Source organism: Taudactylus pleione, unplaced genomic scaffold, assembly GCF_031769625.1.
Source record: "Taudactylus pleione unplaced genomic scaffold, aTauple2 ptg000464l, whole genome shotgun sequence".
In the NCBI taxonomy this organism is placed as follows: Eukaryota; Metazoa; Chordata; class Amphibia; order Anura; family Myobatrachidae; genus Taudactylus; species Taudactylus pleione.
In genome coordinates this window covers 4,147,151-4,163,918 of record NW_028284866.1, presented here as the reverse complement: position 1 = coordinate 4,163,918, position 16,768 = coordinate 4,147,151, and positions in this window count along the sequence as shown.

Sequence of the window (16,768 nt, the reverse complement as noted above, 5' to 3'; positions counted from 1 at the left end):
TGCTTTGGTGGTTTTGGGTAGTCTCAATAATCACATACTTGCATACACTCCCGAAATATCCTGGACATTACCGGATATTGCGGCGTTCTCCTGCACTCCCAGGAATGTAGATCAACCTCCTGGATCCTGCCCACTTCCCCAAAGTGGGACGTTGTACAGTGGGGTGATATAATGCAATTCACCCCAGAGGGGACCAATAACAATTTGGCAAGTATGCTCACAATTTGTACTGGCCATAAAGCTGTTATTAATGGTCCTCTCATCCTGCTATCCAAATGGTGCGTGTGCAAATTTACACAAACCACAAATAGATTACAGGGATCAGTTTGGTCATTTTATGTTAATAGGTGCAATACCAATTTGTGTCTTTGTAATAGTGGCCGTTAGTAGCCAAATTAATCCTATCCCGTCTAAGATTCTCCTACTGGTGTACTTCTACATGTAAAACTGTGTCAGCAGATATAGACATTTACAACAGATATGTGTAAGGAGGCTAGGTGATAATGTGGTGGTTGGTGTTCTGGTATTAGTGGTATAGTAGAATGAACAGCGATGTGAAATGCAATCAGTGTGCTTTGTACACTTGGTGACGTGTCTGTAGACTAATGGTGTGTATCTGTCTGTTTTATTGAACTGTTAATACGTTTTTTGAAATAAAGTCATCTCATGTTAGACAAAAGCCAATTGGATACTGTCTCTTACAGAAAAGCTGTCACTTGTATACAATGGCAGTAGCTTATGAAGTCACTGACAACTATTGGCATCACAGAGGCAGGAGGTACTTGTGCCTCAGGCATCCGAGCTTAATTGGTAGGCATACTTGCAAACATTTTAATAATGTTCCAAAAACACTCACTTGCTGGTCCAATACGTGAAGAGACCTGTCACCCGCCGCGCAATTCCGTCTCAGCGGGCGCTCCATCCCCATCATGTCAGATCTCCTGAATTTTTACAAATATTTGCATTTTAAATGACCTTACTCAATAAATATTAACATATGCAGCCAAGAGAAGAATTGAGAATTGCTCCTAACCTGCAGAATAAAAGCAATTGTATTGTAGAGTATGTAAATGTGGAAAAATAGGGACAGAATTTCAAGGACAAATCTGTAACTGTCTTGGAACGTTGGGGATAGTTGGCAGGGGTGCTAGCTGAACACTGGCTCTTTCAATGCCGTTGCCACTACCCTATGTACAGCAGGGCCAGATTAATAATGGGGCGGATGGAGCTATAGCTCCAGGCCTCCATATAAAAAATAGGCCCATAGTTATGACAGCATGTTGACTGGCCATCTGCCATAAATCATAAGTAGTAAAATTGTATTTCTATTTACACACAAAATGAAGCTTTTTTTTATTTTACATATTTAGGGAGACATTGGGGCTGAGAGAATAGGGGTGTATATGCCCACATGGCATTGGCCACACCCACACAGCAATGGTCACACCTTTCTGCTTTTCATAATAGGCCCTTGATAATTTTCAGCTCCAGGCCCATGTAGCCCTCAATCCGGCCCTGATGTACAGAAAATGACAAGCACATGTCAATACAAAAGTGATAGAATGCCTGATAAAGAGCAGTTTAGACAGGATCTCAGCTAGATTGTGTTGTTTTAGTCGATTATAGTGACTAAATTCTATTTATGAATTATTATTTGTGGGATATCCCCTGAAGGTATGCAGTCAGGAAGCCGGCGGACCTAATCCCGACAGCCGGCTTCCCGACTGCTTAATCCTGGCGAGGGTTAAATGACAGGTGTCTAAATCTAGACGCCTGTCATTTTACCGACACTGGGAGACCGGCGTCCGGCATCCCGATCGAAGGGACGCCAGGCGCGGATAGCCGCGGGGGGGGAGGGTTATTTTTAGGGTTCTTAGGGTTAGGCTAGGGAGAGGGAGGGTTAGCGTTAGGCACCCCCCGGAGGACTTAGGTTTAGGCGGCAGGGAAGGGGGGGGTTAGGTTTATGCACTTAGAGGGGGGATTAGGGTTAGAGACTGGGGGGAAGGTTAGGGTTAGGCACCCCTAAGGGAGGGTTAGGGGATAGAATTAGGTTAGAGAATACTTACCTTGGACGATCGGGATTTCCTCCTCTGCCGCGATGCCGCTGTCAGGCTTCCAACTGCCGGGCATGGGTCTGGCGGTAAATCATACCGATTCCCCCCTGAATAACACCCGCAAATAATAAGTTTCCCCAAAATTAATCTATAGGGGGCCCAGGTTTTATCAAACCAGGTTAAGTGGACCCCTTAGATAGCTATGGGGCTGCTTTCCTGCCAAATTTACCAAGCTGCAAAGCATTCTGGAACTTGGCCCCAGTAGCTAACACCTTCTGGAGATGACAATAGCCATTATACTGTAGCCTACAGGTAGCCGGGAAGTGAAAGTAATGTGATCGCTGATGCGATCAACATCAAAGGAACGGGCTCCTCCTGTCCCTTCACGTGTATAATAGTACATCCCGGTGAAACTTAATTTCCACAGATAGTGACGATAAGAAAATATAGTTATCGGATCTAGGACCTGATCATTTATATATATACAATCTCAGATGTGCTGGCACTCCCAATCTCAATGATGGTAACTGCACCGGTGCCCTCCAAGTAACTGCTGGATGCAGAAACAAATGTAACAACGTGACTGGCGGCACTCGCGGCGACTCCTTAATAATGTGCAACAACTCTCCAACTGAGAGTTGTTGCACATAATTAAGGAGTCGCCGTGAGTGCCGCCAGTCACGTTTTTATATATATATTTTCCCCTTAAATTTGTAAGTGAATTATAAATTTGTATACTCAATTATTCTGGGTAACTGACTGCTCACATACCATATCTGACCAATTTAGTAATACAATTTATAATCCAAAGCAACTAATAAGCATGATAATTCTGGCATTTATAAAAGACATGAAACAACTGCAGATTATAATGTTATTATAGTAATAATCAGGTAGAAGTGTGTGCTTTTATATAAATGACACTTATTTTGTACTAATGCTACTATTTGGCTATAATAATAATAAGGAACTATCCAGTATTTCAGTCATTACTGGCAGATCTTCATAATCAAGAAATGAGATTTTTCTGGGTTAAGAAATATCAGTTGTGCAGAAGGTCTGTTGGTAACCAAGAAAAACAACATGATATAAACCTGCAAAACTGTATAAGGCTAAATCAGGGGCTTATTAAGAAATGCTGCACTCAGTGCGCTGCTGCTGGATGCATCAAGGGGCATGGGACTACCGGCTGATGGGAAATGCGGTCAGCCATTTCTTTATGAATTATTAAAACTAACGAGTTTTATCATATGCAACGAGTTTTAAAACTTGTGTATGATAAATAATGTTCCAGCCAATCAGCTCCTAACTGTCATCTGTTTTGAAAAACGACAGTTGGGAGCTGATTGGCTGAAGCACCATTTATCATATGCAACAATTTTTAAAACTTGTTGCGTATGATAAAACTCGTTCATAAATGAGCCTCTTAGGGGGAAATGTATCAAAGCTTGGAGAGAGAGAAAGTGCCAACCAATCAGCTCCTGTCACTTTACAGACAGGGTTTGAAAAATGACAGGAGCTGACTGGCTAGTACTTTACCTCTCTCCACTTTATTTCCAATCTTTGATACATCTTCCCCATAAAAAATATTACAGATTTCAATGGTTTCTTCACTGAGGGTTCATCTAATTCATTAGGGGAATTTAAAGAAAAATTAAGTGTGATTGGCCCTGTTGGTATTAACATTCAGTAAATGAATGAAGGACAAGCGTAAGCCTTGGACTTCTAAGACCTTTGAGCCTTGTGACCCTCTCATCCACAAGTAACTGGGTCCCTCATTTTTACAATTCAAATGTTATAGCACAAGCCGGTCCATGTGCAGAGTGGTATCCCATGCTTGGCGATATCTTGTGACCATCATGACCAGCGAGTCAGGGGTTAACCTTTTGCTAGCACGGTCTGAGTTCTGCTTACACAAAGCCATTGCGGTTCATGTTAGAGGTGTTGCCTAAAGCAACCAATCAGTGTATAGTTATCATATATCTAGTAAATGAACTAATAGCTAGTCTCTGATTGGTTGCATCCCTCTACTTGTATTCTGCATTGTTCAAGGACCATGAGGGACTGGAGTCTCTTCTCCATGTTTGCTCTGTTGTGAGCACTAATGTTTAAAAATTGCACAGAAGACTCTCTTACTTCCAATGACTACAGTGCAAGGACTTACATTCTCCTGCTGCATCTCACATCCAACATGTTACTCATCAGTTCTGGAGTTGACTCGGGGTAGTTATTAGCCTTGCTGTACGGTCACATCTGGATCTAGTTGTATTCAAGCATTTCATTAATACAGAGCCAAGGAAGCAATCATATACAAGGGGGGAATTCTGAATAAAAATCACTGCACAATGAAATCAAGGAATGTACATCTCCTGCCAACTGCAGAGTTTATTTGTACAGGGTGATGTATTGAAGTGTACATTAAACTAATGGAACGGATTCATGGAACTGTAATTAGGACAAGCTAACGGAGCTGTGCTTATTGTAGCACCAAATCCTAATTTGCTGGGGAGTTCCATCTAGGATAGGTCATGTTCCTCATTCCTGAAGGTAGCAGATCTTGTATAAGGGGTGGTAACGTATGACATAAACCAATCTGCAATGTGTTGCTGTAAGGGACAAGTCGGTAAAGTCGGTGATTGTTTTGTTTTGATGATAATAGATTTGATCATGTCATGTAAATATGTGGCAATCTTGTTTTTAGCCGTGGACCAATCTGTAGTCAATATCCAGTGTTCAGACGTCTCTTTCCGTGTGGACTGGACATTCTCTTTCCTGTGATGTAACTGAGAAGTGCAAATTATAGCCATAAACCCAGATTCCCACCTCCTCTTTCTGTTACTGTCGGATAAATGTATATGAATGTCTTTTTCACTTTGTTCCATCTATTTATTACAATTTTGTGGTTTTGTTTTAAAATTATTATTCATCGTAAGGTTTTAGATGAAAATGTGATTGTGAATAAAAATGATTTCAATAATTTAAGTTTCCGCATGTATTTATATTTTTGGACCTACGTGTTGCTCCAGTGCTTTATTTGGGTTCGGTATGTTAGGTCAACATTCATAATGCCAACATGGTCAACGTCGACATGATTACTGCCATGATGAAATGTCAAAATGGTGTGGATCTCGACAATGTGGTTTTATGGTAAGTCTATCCACAACACTAATCCTAGTGTCAACATTTTGACAATGTCGACATTCAACTAATGTCAACATTTTCCAGGTGTCGACATTTTAACCATGTCAGTATCATAATGGTTGACATTCTGGTGTCGACATTGGGCCTGACTCAGAGGCGGACGCAGTTGCAGCTGCGACCGCTTCTTTTTTTAGGCAAGTGTCCGCATTTTTATCCAAATGCCACAACCAATTCTCAGCCTACTAAGACGGCAACTGGCAGCAGCAGTATTCCGCCACCGCACGTACTAAGACGCACCATCATTGCACCATCAGTTGCAACATCGAAGATTGCACCTACCCTATGGAAGGTGCAATTTCACCATCTGACATGGCGGCCGGTGTCAGTACAATTACATCTTTGGACCCAGTCGCTGGCTGGCCTCCTTCCAATTACTCCCACTGAAATTGCATCTCTCTGCGTGCTATTTCAATCTGCGTCCTAAGGGCCTGATTCAGAGATTGACGCTAACGCAGCTGCTCTCTCAATAGCGGTTGCAGAAATATGCAAATGATGGCCCATTATATCAACATTGACAACGTAACTACATAGCTCAGGCCACATAACAATGTATGTGTGTGTGACACTGGCCATATTCCAACGTTTTAGAATTTGGGAAATTCTGTATTTGTTCAGTCCTCCACTCTTTTCACTGCTTGATACATCTCCCCCATACTTTCATATACACGGTGTGCAGAGTCCTATATTAGCATTATGATGTGCAGGTCAGCTACTGCAGTTTGTGGAAAGGAGCCATCTGAGACACTAAGGGGTATATTTACTAAATTGAGAGTTTTAGAAGTGGAGATGTCGCCCATAGCAACTAATTAGATTCTAGCTATTATCTTCTAGAAGGTGCTAGTTAAATGTTATATAGACTATGATTGGTTGCTATGGGCAACATCTCCCCTTCTAAAAACTCTCACTTTAGTAAATATACCCCTTAGAATGTTGAACAATCAAAGATTCTTTATTAAAAGCAAAGTACAATTTAATTTATCAGACAACCATCTGTCATTGGGATCCTATTCTGTTTAAGATGGCTTCCCCAAAGCAATAGAGGCTTATATACCTTTCCTAGAGAAATTTGATGTATACAATTAATATTTATCTAATCACTTTCACAGATAAAACAAACAAAATTTCCTGAAGGTGGTTAACCAAAACATTTATCATATTATTAGAAGCCCATACTAGCTGCAGAGCCATAACTAGAATTTTTGGTGCCCTGTGCCAGAGACAGCATTGGCGCCCCTTCCCCCCAATTTTTTTAATAGCGACATAAGAGCACCTGAAAAAGGGCCATAGCTTCATGGGGAAGGGCCGGGGAAGAGATAGGGGAACTCCTGGGGCAGCCAGGAGATGCTGGGGATAAAAGAAGAGGAAGCTACAAGTGATAATGATAATAAACAGGAAAATTGACAGGCCTGAACAGCGCCCCCTGCCCTGCGGTGCCCTGTGCCATGGCACAGGGCGCACTACCCTAGTTACGGCCCTGACTAGCGGCACTTGGTAGAAAATGTACATAACACAGGGAGAGGGGTCTTCTTAAATGTTCGTTGAATATTGTTACACCAACAAGACATGGGGAACAACCAGTGACTACTGTACATGATGCAGGTGGAAGCGAGAAAATTGGGGACAGGAAAAGGCGTCTGGGAGAGATCTACATAGTCATGGCAGCTATATAGGCCATTAGGTAGAGCGCAAAACAGGACTTCAGTAACAATAGGGGAAAGGGAGGGGGGTGGGAGATATATGTAACCAGAAGCAGCAGGCTGGAAGGTGAAAAGGGACAAGACACAGCACTGCGCCTACAGACCATGGGAGTCAGAACAGATACAGAACAGCAATCTCAACTCCAAATAAGCAACTCACATCTACAATGTATCACTTCTGTTATCCATAGAGGACAGAGCTGATGCAGAGTGAGACATACGTCCGCTTGTTTAGTGTAACAGACATCTCTGCACTGAGCATGTGCACACACAAATGTCTATGCCCACGTGTATATGCAGATGTTCCTAACGTGTGAATCCTTCTGTTTATGGGGCAGACAAGCGTAGATAGTATACAGTAAACACAGTCAGACCTGCGCATGGTCATATCTAAGGCCTGTATTCAATTAGAGGCGAAAAGTAGGACTAGTTTCGCCTGTCCGACTTTTCGCTTCCTACACCTGTTTCAGAGGCGAAAACCTTTCGCACGTGTCCCCGCTTTTCGCCCTATTCAATTCCAAAACACGCGAAAACGGAAAGCAGCGAATGCGAAACCGGCGGAAAGTACTGTCAGAATTGGGGAAATCAGTCTGTACCCCAAAAAATGATGCACATAGGGAATCAATGTAGATGTGTACTAATAGCCCTAATAAAAGTGTTTGGGGTACTTAAGTTTTTAAAATTGCTTCTTATTGGCATCTTTGCGTAAGTGGTGAAGAATGGCATAAAGCAGTATTTTTGGTGGAAATAAGTAGTCCAGACAAATTTGGGGTACTGGTAAATTTTTCGCTTCTTTTTACCTGCTATTCTTAGGAGAAACTTTTTTGCCTATTACATTGCATTGAGTTTCCGCTTAAGTGAATTGCACCTGGTATTGAATTTGGAGATACATTCCGAACAGGCGAAAAGCGTCAATAGGCAAAACTTTTTCACCGATTATGGCTTTTCGCCACTAATTGAATACGACCCTAAGTCTTTCATGACCTGCGTCTTGCGGCTCCTGGAGGGCCACTGTATGCATCCATGCAAATGATTATAATGGATAAATTGTAATGAAATAAAAATATATATATTATTTTTTTTTTCTGTCAGCACTCATAATTCGCTGTATGCCATGTACGTGTTCAGGAAAGACTGGGCTCTATACAATTGTAAATTTTAACAATTAATATTTCCCCTTACCTTCCCTAGTTATTTTTTATAATGGACCCCAATCTATATATATATATATATATATATATATATGAACAGTTCATCTCTGCACTCACATCCTCATCAAGTGAAAATAGTATATGGGGGGGTGCTCCTCCTCAGGTCAAAAGGCCAGTTCAATAATATATACAAATACCACACACAAAAAAGAACGTGGAATGAGGGCACTCACCAAAAAATAGAAGATCAGCTTATTTTTAATCAGAGCATCAAATTAGTAGTTCATAGGTGCTACAAAATACCGACGTTTCGGTCCAGACAAGGGCCATTCTCAAGGTGCAGCAATCCAAAAATCACCAATACATCCTGGGTCTACTGAAGTCACAGACTAATACCCCTTTTACACCAGAGCAAAAACCTGGGTTTTTGCTGGGTCTACCCGGGTCGCAGCTCAGTGTAAAAGGGTCCCTGAAAAATAACCTGGGTCAAGTGACCCTGCAATCCAACCCAGGTAGTTACCAGGGTTGGACCCAGGATGGACCCAGGTAATGGTGCAGTGTAAACGGTGCAACCCGGGTTATCTGACCTGGATCATGCCTAAAATGAGCGGATTGGTGGTTGTGGAGCATTCACCTCCCACTTTTTATGACCTCACAGGTTTAGCAGGGCAGACCTGAGTTCAGTGTGAACAGGGGTGACCTGGGAGTAACCCAGATCAAAGGTGCAGTGTAAATGGGTCTGACCTGGGTCTGACCAGGGTTGGAACCATGTCCAAAAACCCAGGTCGGACCTGGGTTTTTGGTGGAAAAGAGGTATTACTAAGCACATCGGATAGTACATAGTGCAGTCTCCCAGGGCCCTGTTATATAGCCAACACACTCATACCTGGTAGGCAATCAGTAATCAAGCAAATAAGTAACCAGCCACTTACCAGCATGTTAATTATCAAAACAACAGCCAAGACCATGAAGTACGGAGGGCGTAAGGAACCAATCAGGTTATCCACCGTCCGTCCCGCACAGTGTCAACCCTCCGGCGCAACACACTGACGCACCATCGCTGGCGCGCTCAGCGTGACACGCTCCAAACGTCCAGCAGTGACGTGTGCTACACCATGTGGTTCGCACATGGCTGCGCGCACACGCTGGACGCATAACCAAGGCAACAGGGCTTCAAGGTGATAGGCTGGTAGGTGCTAGGGCTGATGAATCATAAATAAACACAAAATATAGCGCATATAAGGTGCGTGTTGTACAAACAGGGACCCTGAGATATACTGCATGGAAGAATAATGTACATTAGTGTATAAACAATATGTAGTGACCAAAGTCACTAGGCAGCCAATCAGAAAAATAACGCTACGCAAGAATAGCAGCAGAAATATAAACATATCACAATGGAAAATATAATAAAAAAAGAAGAAAGAGAAAACTAAACGATAAATGTGTACGATAATGCAGAATAAACAAACCAATATGCAGAATATGGGAAGCATAAGATGAAAACAATTTTAAGGTAAAAACACAGACAGATGGTTGATACCCAGAGGCTTCAGAATTCGGAATGTCCCCACCATCGGCCGCAGTAATCCTGTATTCTGTGGTCGATGGTGTGGCATTCTTAATAAATGCTCCCTGGATTTACTACTCCTAGTGGTAGAGGAAGTTGGAGCAGAATTGAAAAATATCGTGGGTGAAATAGAACAGTTTAACACCACTTGTCTCTCAACCCTTAGCCAAGATAAAACCACTAACTGGCTTGATAAACTCACTGATCAAGTTCAAAACTATCGACGTGATCTTGTTGCCTTTAAGAGGAAAAAACTCTCCACAGTTATGAACGACTATAAGACACATAACGTTTATCGCTGGCTAATGGGAGATAGCACTTCAGATGCTAAGGATTTTCCCAGACGTAGGCGACTGAGAGCTCAGATACCGCCAAAAAGGTTTGGGACTATCGACTCAAGCGCCTCACCCTCCTCCTCTGATAATGATTCCTTGGGCTCTGAACAAAATCTTTTTTTAGAGACAGGTCCTGCATTACAAGCAGGCGAACCCCCGCTGGCCCCAAGAAACATAGGACGCACACGAGGCGAGGGGGCGGTGGGAAGAAGAGCAAGGAGGCGCAAAATATAAATGCGGTGTTTAATTTATCTACTTATCAACTAGATCAAGCTGAGACTTCACTGTTGTCCAAGGGCTTGTCATTTGTTCCTTTTTCCAACTTTAATGCACAAGATTGGAATATTGATATGTATAAATTTGGACGAAAATTAAGATTGCGTGAACATTATCTCGATTCGTCCTCAACCGTTAGATCAGATGAGTTGAAGAAACCCTCTACATTTGATCCTATCTCCACGAATCCCAGTATAAAGACTTTCCTTAGAATGACCTCCTGTGATGTGTCCTCATGCTCCACTAGGAAGAAATTTGATAATTTGTCTAAACTAGAGAGGGCCGCACTCAAGAAATTACGTGATAACCAAGAGATTGTCATCCGTAATGCCGATAAGGGTGTGGCTGTGGTCGTCATGGACTGGATCGATTATAATAATGAGATGCTGAGGCAATTAAGTGACGTCACAACTTATGAAAAATTAATGTCTAATCCCACTCTTGAGTTTAAACGTATGATTGATCAAACGCTTAGATTGGGTCTCACTAACGGTTGGCTTAGTGATAAAACATTTCAGTACCTTACGGTGGACTTCCCCATTTGTCCAATTATATATCTTTTACCAAAGATTCATAAGACCCTAACTAGAACACCAGGGAGACCAATTATCTCCGCCAAAGGCTCATTACTACAGCCTATTGCGATCTTCATTGACAAAATTCTACAGCCATTAGTACTCCAGATTTCCAGCTTCATTAGAGATACACAGCATTTTTTGACCCTTTTACAACAACTGGATCCACTAAGTGAAGACACTCTGCTTGCTACCCTGGATGTAATGTCATTATATACCATTATACCGCACACTAGTGGTCTAGAAATATTACGTGAGGCACTCACCATAAACCCACACGCTACAATACCTACAGAATTTATTCTTCAACTAACCCAGTTTGTGTTGGAATATAATTTTTTTATGTACGATGGCGACTATTATCTTCAGCGATCAGGAACATCGATTGGGTCTAATTTGGCACCCGCGTACGCCAATTTGTTCATGGCTGCGTTTGAGACTGAATTTATTTTACCGAAATTTGGATCTAACATCATTTTTTTCAAACGTTTTATTGATGACATCTTTATTCTCTGGAAGGGGAGCATAGAATCCTTTAATGGGATGATACAATGGCTTAATGATCTACCACAACCAGTTAAATTCACCAGCACCATCGATACAGGAAGGATTAATTTTCTTGATGTCACAGTTATCAAGAAAGGAGAATCTCTTGAGTATATGCTATACAGAAAACCAACTGATCGCAATACCCTCTTGCATGCTCGCAGTTTTCACCCTCCCAGGGTTATTAATAGCCTACCTAGGGCTCAGTTTTTACGTGTACTACATAATACTATCGATGCTGACGTTCTCGATAGTCAGCTATCTGAAATGAGTTACCGGTTTCGTGCAAGGGGCTACGATGAACATCTCATTCAGCATAATCTTCTAAAAGCAAGAGAAATGCATTCATCCAGACAGTTAACTAACCCTGTTGATACTGGACATAATGAAAGAATGATTTTTTCTACCAAATTTAGTAGCAGATCACAAATCGTTCGTAAAGCATTACATCATCGATGGCCGTTATTAACATCAGATCCCGACCTTAAGATGAAGAATGTACCACCTCCGATGCTTGCCTATAGGAGGAATGCCAATTTGAACCAGTTACTTATGAGACCAACGCTATCCCCTATGAAATCTCGGGGGACGGATTGGCTGTTGAAACAAAAACCTGGGTGTGTGAGCTGTGGGAGTTGTATCACCTGCAGGAGTTTACTACTTTCCCACATCCGCACACCGGGAAACAACTTAGGATCAACTATAGGTTACATTGCCAAATGGAGTTTGTTATTTATGTTGTAACATGCCCCTGTAGTCTCTATTATGTAGGCCTGACCACTAGACCATTCAGGGAACGAATGGCCAATCATCGATCTTCTATCAGGGCTGCATTACAAACACGCAGCACTGATAAACCTGTAGCCCGACATTTTCTTCTTTTTGATCACCAGATATCGATGTTACGGTGTCGCCTCATTGATTGGGTTCCACCATTGGTTAGGGGTGGTGACCGTATTAAACGGCTCCACCAAAGGGAAAGTTTTTGGATTAGTAAGCTCGATACTGTGGCACCAAGGGGTTTAAATGAGATCAACCATCTGTCTGTGTTTTTACCTTAAAATTGTTTTCTCTGATGTTTCCCATATTCTGCATATTGGTTTGTTTATTCTGCATTATCGTACACATTTATCGTTTAGTTTTCTCTTTCGTCTTTTTTTATTATATTTTCCATTGTGATATGTTTAGATTTCTGCTGCTATTCTTGCGTAGCGTTATTTTTATGATTGGCTGCCTAGTGACTTTGGTCACTACATATTGTTTATACACTAATGTACATTATTCTTCCATGCAGTATATCTCAGGGTCCCTGTTTGTACAACACGCACCTTATATGCGCTATATTTTGTGTTTATTTATGATTCATCAGCCCTAGCACCTACCAGCCTATCACCTTGAAGCCCTGTTGCCTTGATTATGCGTCCAGCGTGTGCACGCAGCCGTGTGCGAACCACATGGTGTAGTGCGCGTCACTGCTGGACGTTTGGAGCGTGTCACGCTGAGCGCGCCAGCGATGGTGCGTCAGTGTGTTGCGCCGGAGGGTTGACACTGTGCGGGATGGACGGTGGATAACCTGATTGGTTCCTTACGCCCTCCGTACTTCATGGTCTTGGCTGTTGTTTTGATAATTAACATGCTGGTAAGTGGCTGGTTACTTATTTGCTTGATTACTGATTGCCTACCAGGTATGAGTGTGTTGGCTATATAACAGGGCCCTGGGAGACTGCACTATGTACTATCCGATGTGCTTAGTTAGTCTGTGACTTCAGTAGACCCAGGATGTATTGGTGATTTTTGGATTGCTGCACCTTGAGAATGGCCCTTGTCTGGACCGAAACGTCGGTATTTTGTAGCACCTATGAACTACTAATTTGATGTTCTGATTAAAAATAAGCTGATTTTGGTGAGTGCCCTCATTCCACGTTCTTTTTTGTGTGTGGTATATATATATATATATCTCAAATATTCTGACTCACTGACTCATCAACGCCCAGTCCAAACCCCTGGACCTAGAAACATGAAAATCGGGGAGCACGTGCCTTCCATGATGTAGGTAGGTACCCAGTAAGAAGAGATTTTTCAAAATTCTACTCCTAAGGGGGTGAAAAGAGCTAAAATGTTTCCTCCCCCTGTGCAATTTCCTGACTGACTGACTCATTGTGGCTGCAGCACAGTTCAATATTCCAACACCAACTGTAACCCCAAGTGATGTCAAACATCACTGGCAGTTGGTGTGGCTCCCCTATTTAAATCGTGAGGGAAAGGAATGTGTTACAACAGCAGTGAGAGGGGAATGTGTTATTATACATTTTTGGGAGGGTAATGTGTTAATACACAGATGAGGGCGGGGAATGTGTCACCATAGAGGTGAGGTAAGGGAATGTGTTACTACACAGGTTACTACACAGGTGAGGGAATGTGTTACTACACAGGTGAGGGAGGGGAATGTGTCACTACACAGGGGAGGGAGAGGAATGTGTTACTACACAGGTGAGGGAGGGGTATGTCAAATGTGTTACTAGGGGGCAAGGGAGGGGAATGTTTCACTACAGAGGTGAGGGAGTGGAACGTTTTATTACAGGGGTGAACGGGGGTAATATGTTTTGCCTGTGCATTTGAACGCCATCCCCTGTGATTGTATACGCTGGCAGAGGTCTAGATGGTGACAGGAAGTTTAGCAGTTTGTGAGGTAGGGTCAGGTAAACCACAAGCTGTGAAACTGCACGCAACGCAGCTGTGAATATGTGCTAATGCCTGCCATGGCTCAGCCAGCATAAAGATGCCCACTGCTGTTTTCTCACATCCGTCCAGCCTCGCACTCCTTTTGTAAACATCGGTACCATCGATGCACATCGGCCTGTCACACACATTTACAGCAGGTCCGACCAGCCGCAGAAACTGCAAGTCTCGTCGCACGCAGTGAGTACTCAAGCTGCATATGCAATCGCAGTGGCTAATTTATGCACGCCCATGCAACGGCGTTCAAATGGACAGGCACGCCTGCGTTTGTTCGACCAATCCCCCGTTACCACCCCTTCACTGTCACGATCTGTCACTCACTCTGTGATGGATTCCTCTGTGCGTGCGTGATTGCAGTGCGATTGCAGCGCACTCGCAGTGCGGCTTATACGCATGCGCAATGGATAACAATCATTCGATCTGCGTACGTAGTTGCATTTGCGATCGCTGCTGAATCAGGCTCTATGTTAGCACTGCCATGATGGCAGGGTAGTTTGCTTTTTACATTTCCCATTAGTTATAGCCATACAGTAAATATTTCTCATTAAGATTAAGGTGAAAAGTCTCTTATGGGTCTATAAAAACAGTTGTCGGGTATGAATATGTATAGTATATTCACAAATTGTAAACCGATGTTATGATTAGTTCTTATGTCAACTAATTAAAGACCATTAATCATAAGCTATACATTAGTGGAAATTGCCATGTTTACTGTGGTTTTCATGATATAACTGTCTTCATAAATTACTGTACTATTTATTTTAATTAAGGATGGAATTTTTTAAAGATTATTTAAGTTCCATATTTTCGTGAATCACACCAGTTACAGATCTTTTCTTAATTGAAGGTGTTAAGTTATATAGCCAGACCATTTGATTCCCTATGACATTTAGCTGACCTTTGGCTGTGATTGAACGGTGATGGCGGTTAAGCATAGCTGTAGCGGCGACGAAAAAACCATTGGGTTCTACTATGCCATCGATGGCAGAGAACCATTGGATCTCTGCCATCGATGGCAACCCATCGACCATCGTTAGGTTACCAAACATCGATGGTTAACTATTGATGGTCAATGGCAATCCCTACTCCTGGCAGACAGCAATTAGGCAGGTACTCTCAACCTCTCCCACACTTCCTGTACTCAAATTGCCGCCCGCTACGCCCACTCCCTTGCTGGTGCTACTTAAAAAAAGAATCAGTGTCTCTGTTGCAAGGGAAGGGGCAGCCTGCTGTGTCCCCCCACCTATAGTGCCGACTACAACTTCAGACTTCACCTAAATAGACATAGGGACTCCCAATCCCCCAATCTAGCAATTCATGCAACTACTAATAACGCATTAAGTTTAGCACAATAGGCGCAGTACACATTGCCTTCATGCCACACATAGGAATTATTATCAGGCACCTCTACACACACTATGCTGGGCTGGGTACATCCAGAAGAGGAAGACATGCTCAGACTGCACCTTATAAAGACCAAATTCCAACAACAAATTTTATTATGGAAAAAAAAAAAACAGCAAAAAACACAGATTTCCGTAGGATATAGACATGTTACATACAGGTATATATGTGCAGGGCCGTAGCTAGGGTGGTGCGGTCGGTGCCACCGTACAGAGCGCAACAGCGCTGAGGGCGGAACACTGGCCACCCACCTCCTCTTCTATCTGCTGGCGCTGGATGCCCGCTGCTGCGTGGCGCCCAGCACTGTTTAAAAGGGACTCGGAGTCGGACAGCCGCAGGCTCCCCCCTCCAAGTGACACAGCGACTCCCGAGTCCCGGCAACCTATTGGGACAAGAGAGACGTTGTTACGTCTCCCTGACCAAGGCTCCAACAGTTCACTGAGGAGCTGCTGCTGCTGTGCGGTCAGGTGGGTCAGGCTGGCAGGGAGCGTGCAGCGCTGTGTGTGGAGTTGGACACTGGATGACAGGACCTGCCAGGTAAGGTCCGGTCCAGTGTTCTAGAGACAGGGGCGGGCAGTATCCAAGAGCAGTGGCCAGCAGCCTTCCCCGGCCATTGCCACTCCTAGTGAGTGAGTCGCTGTCTGTGAGTGACAGTGAAGGCTGGGTTCTGCTGATTATGTATTCAGAAAAAAAAATAATATATATATATATATATATATATATATATATATATATACTGTATATAGTGTACATATGTATGTATATATATATATATATATATATATATATACACACAGTATATACGTGTGTGTGTATATAATATACTGGCTTTTTGTAAAATATATTTAATACGTATTTAATAAAAATTATATTCATAGATTAACAGGACAACAATAATAAATCTTGCATAATATGGAGCTGCAGCTCTCACAAATGTAATTACGCTCAAATACGGGCACTATAAAAATCATACCCAGTTCATCCATAATATCGCTATCGATATGATTTTTATAGTGCCCGTATTTGAGCATAATTAAATTGGTGAGAGCTGCAGCGCCATATTATGTGAGATTTATTTATTATTGTTCTGTTAATCTATGTATAGAATTCTTATTAAATATATTTTACAAAAAGCCAAGAGTCAGTGCCAACACACAGAGCTGCCTTTAAACTTGAAAACTCTGGCACTTGGGGGGAGGGGCACCAATCCTTTTTCTTGC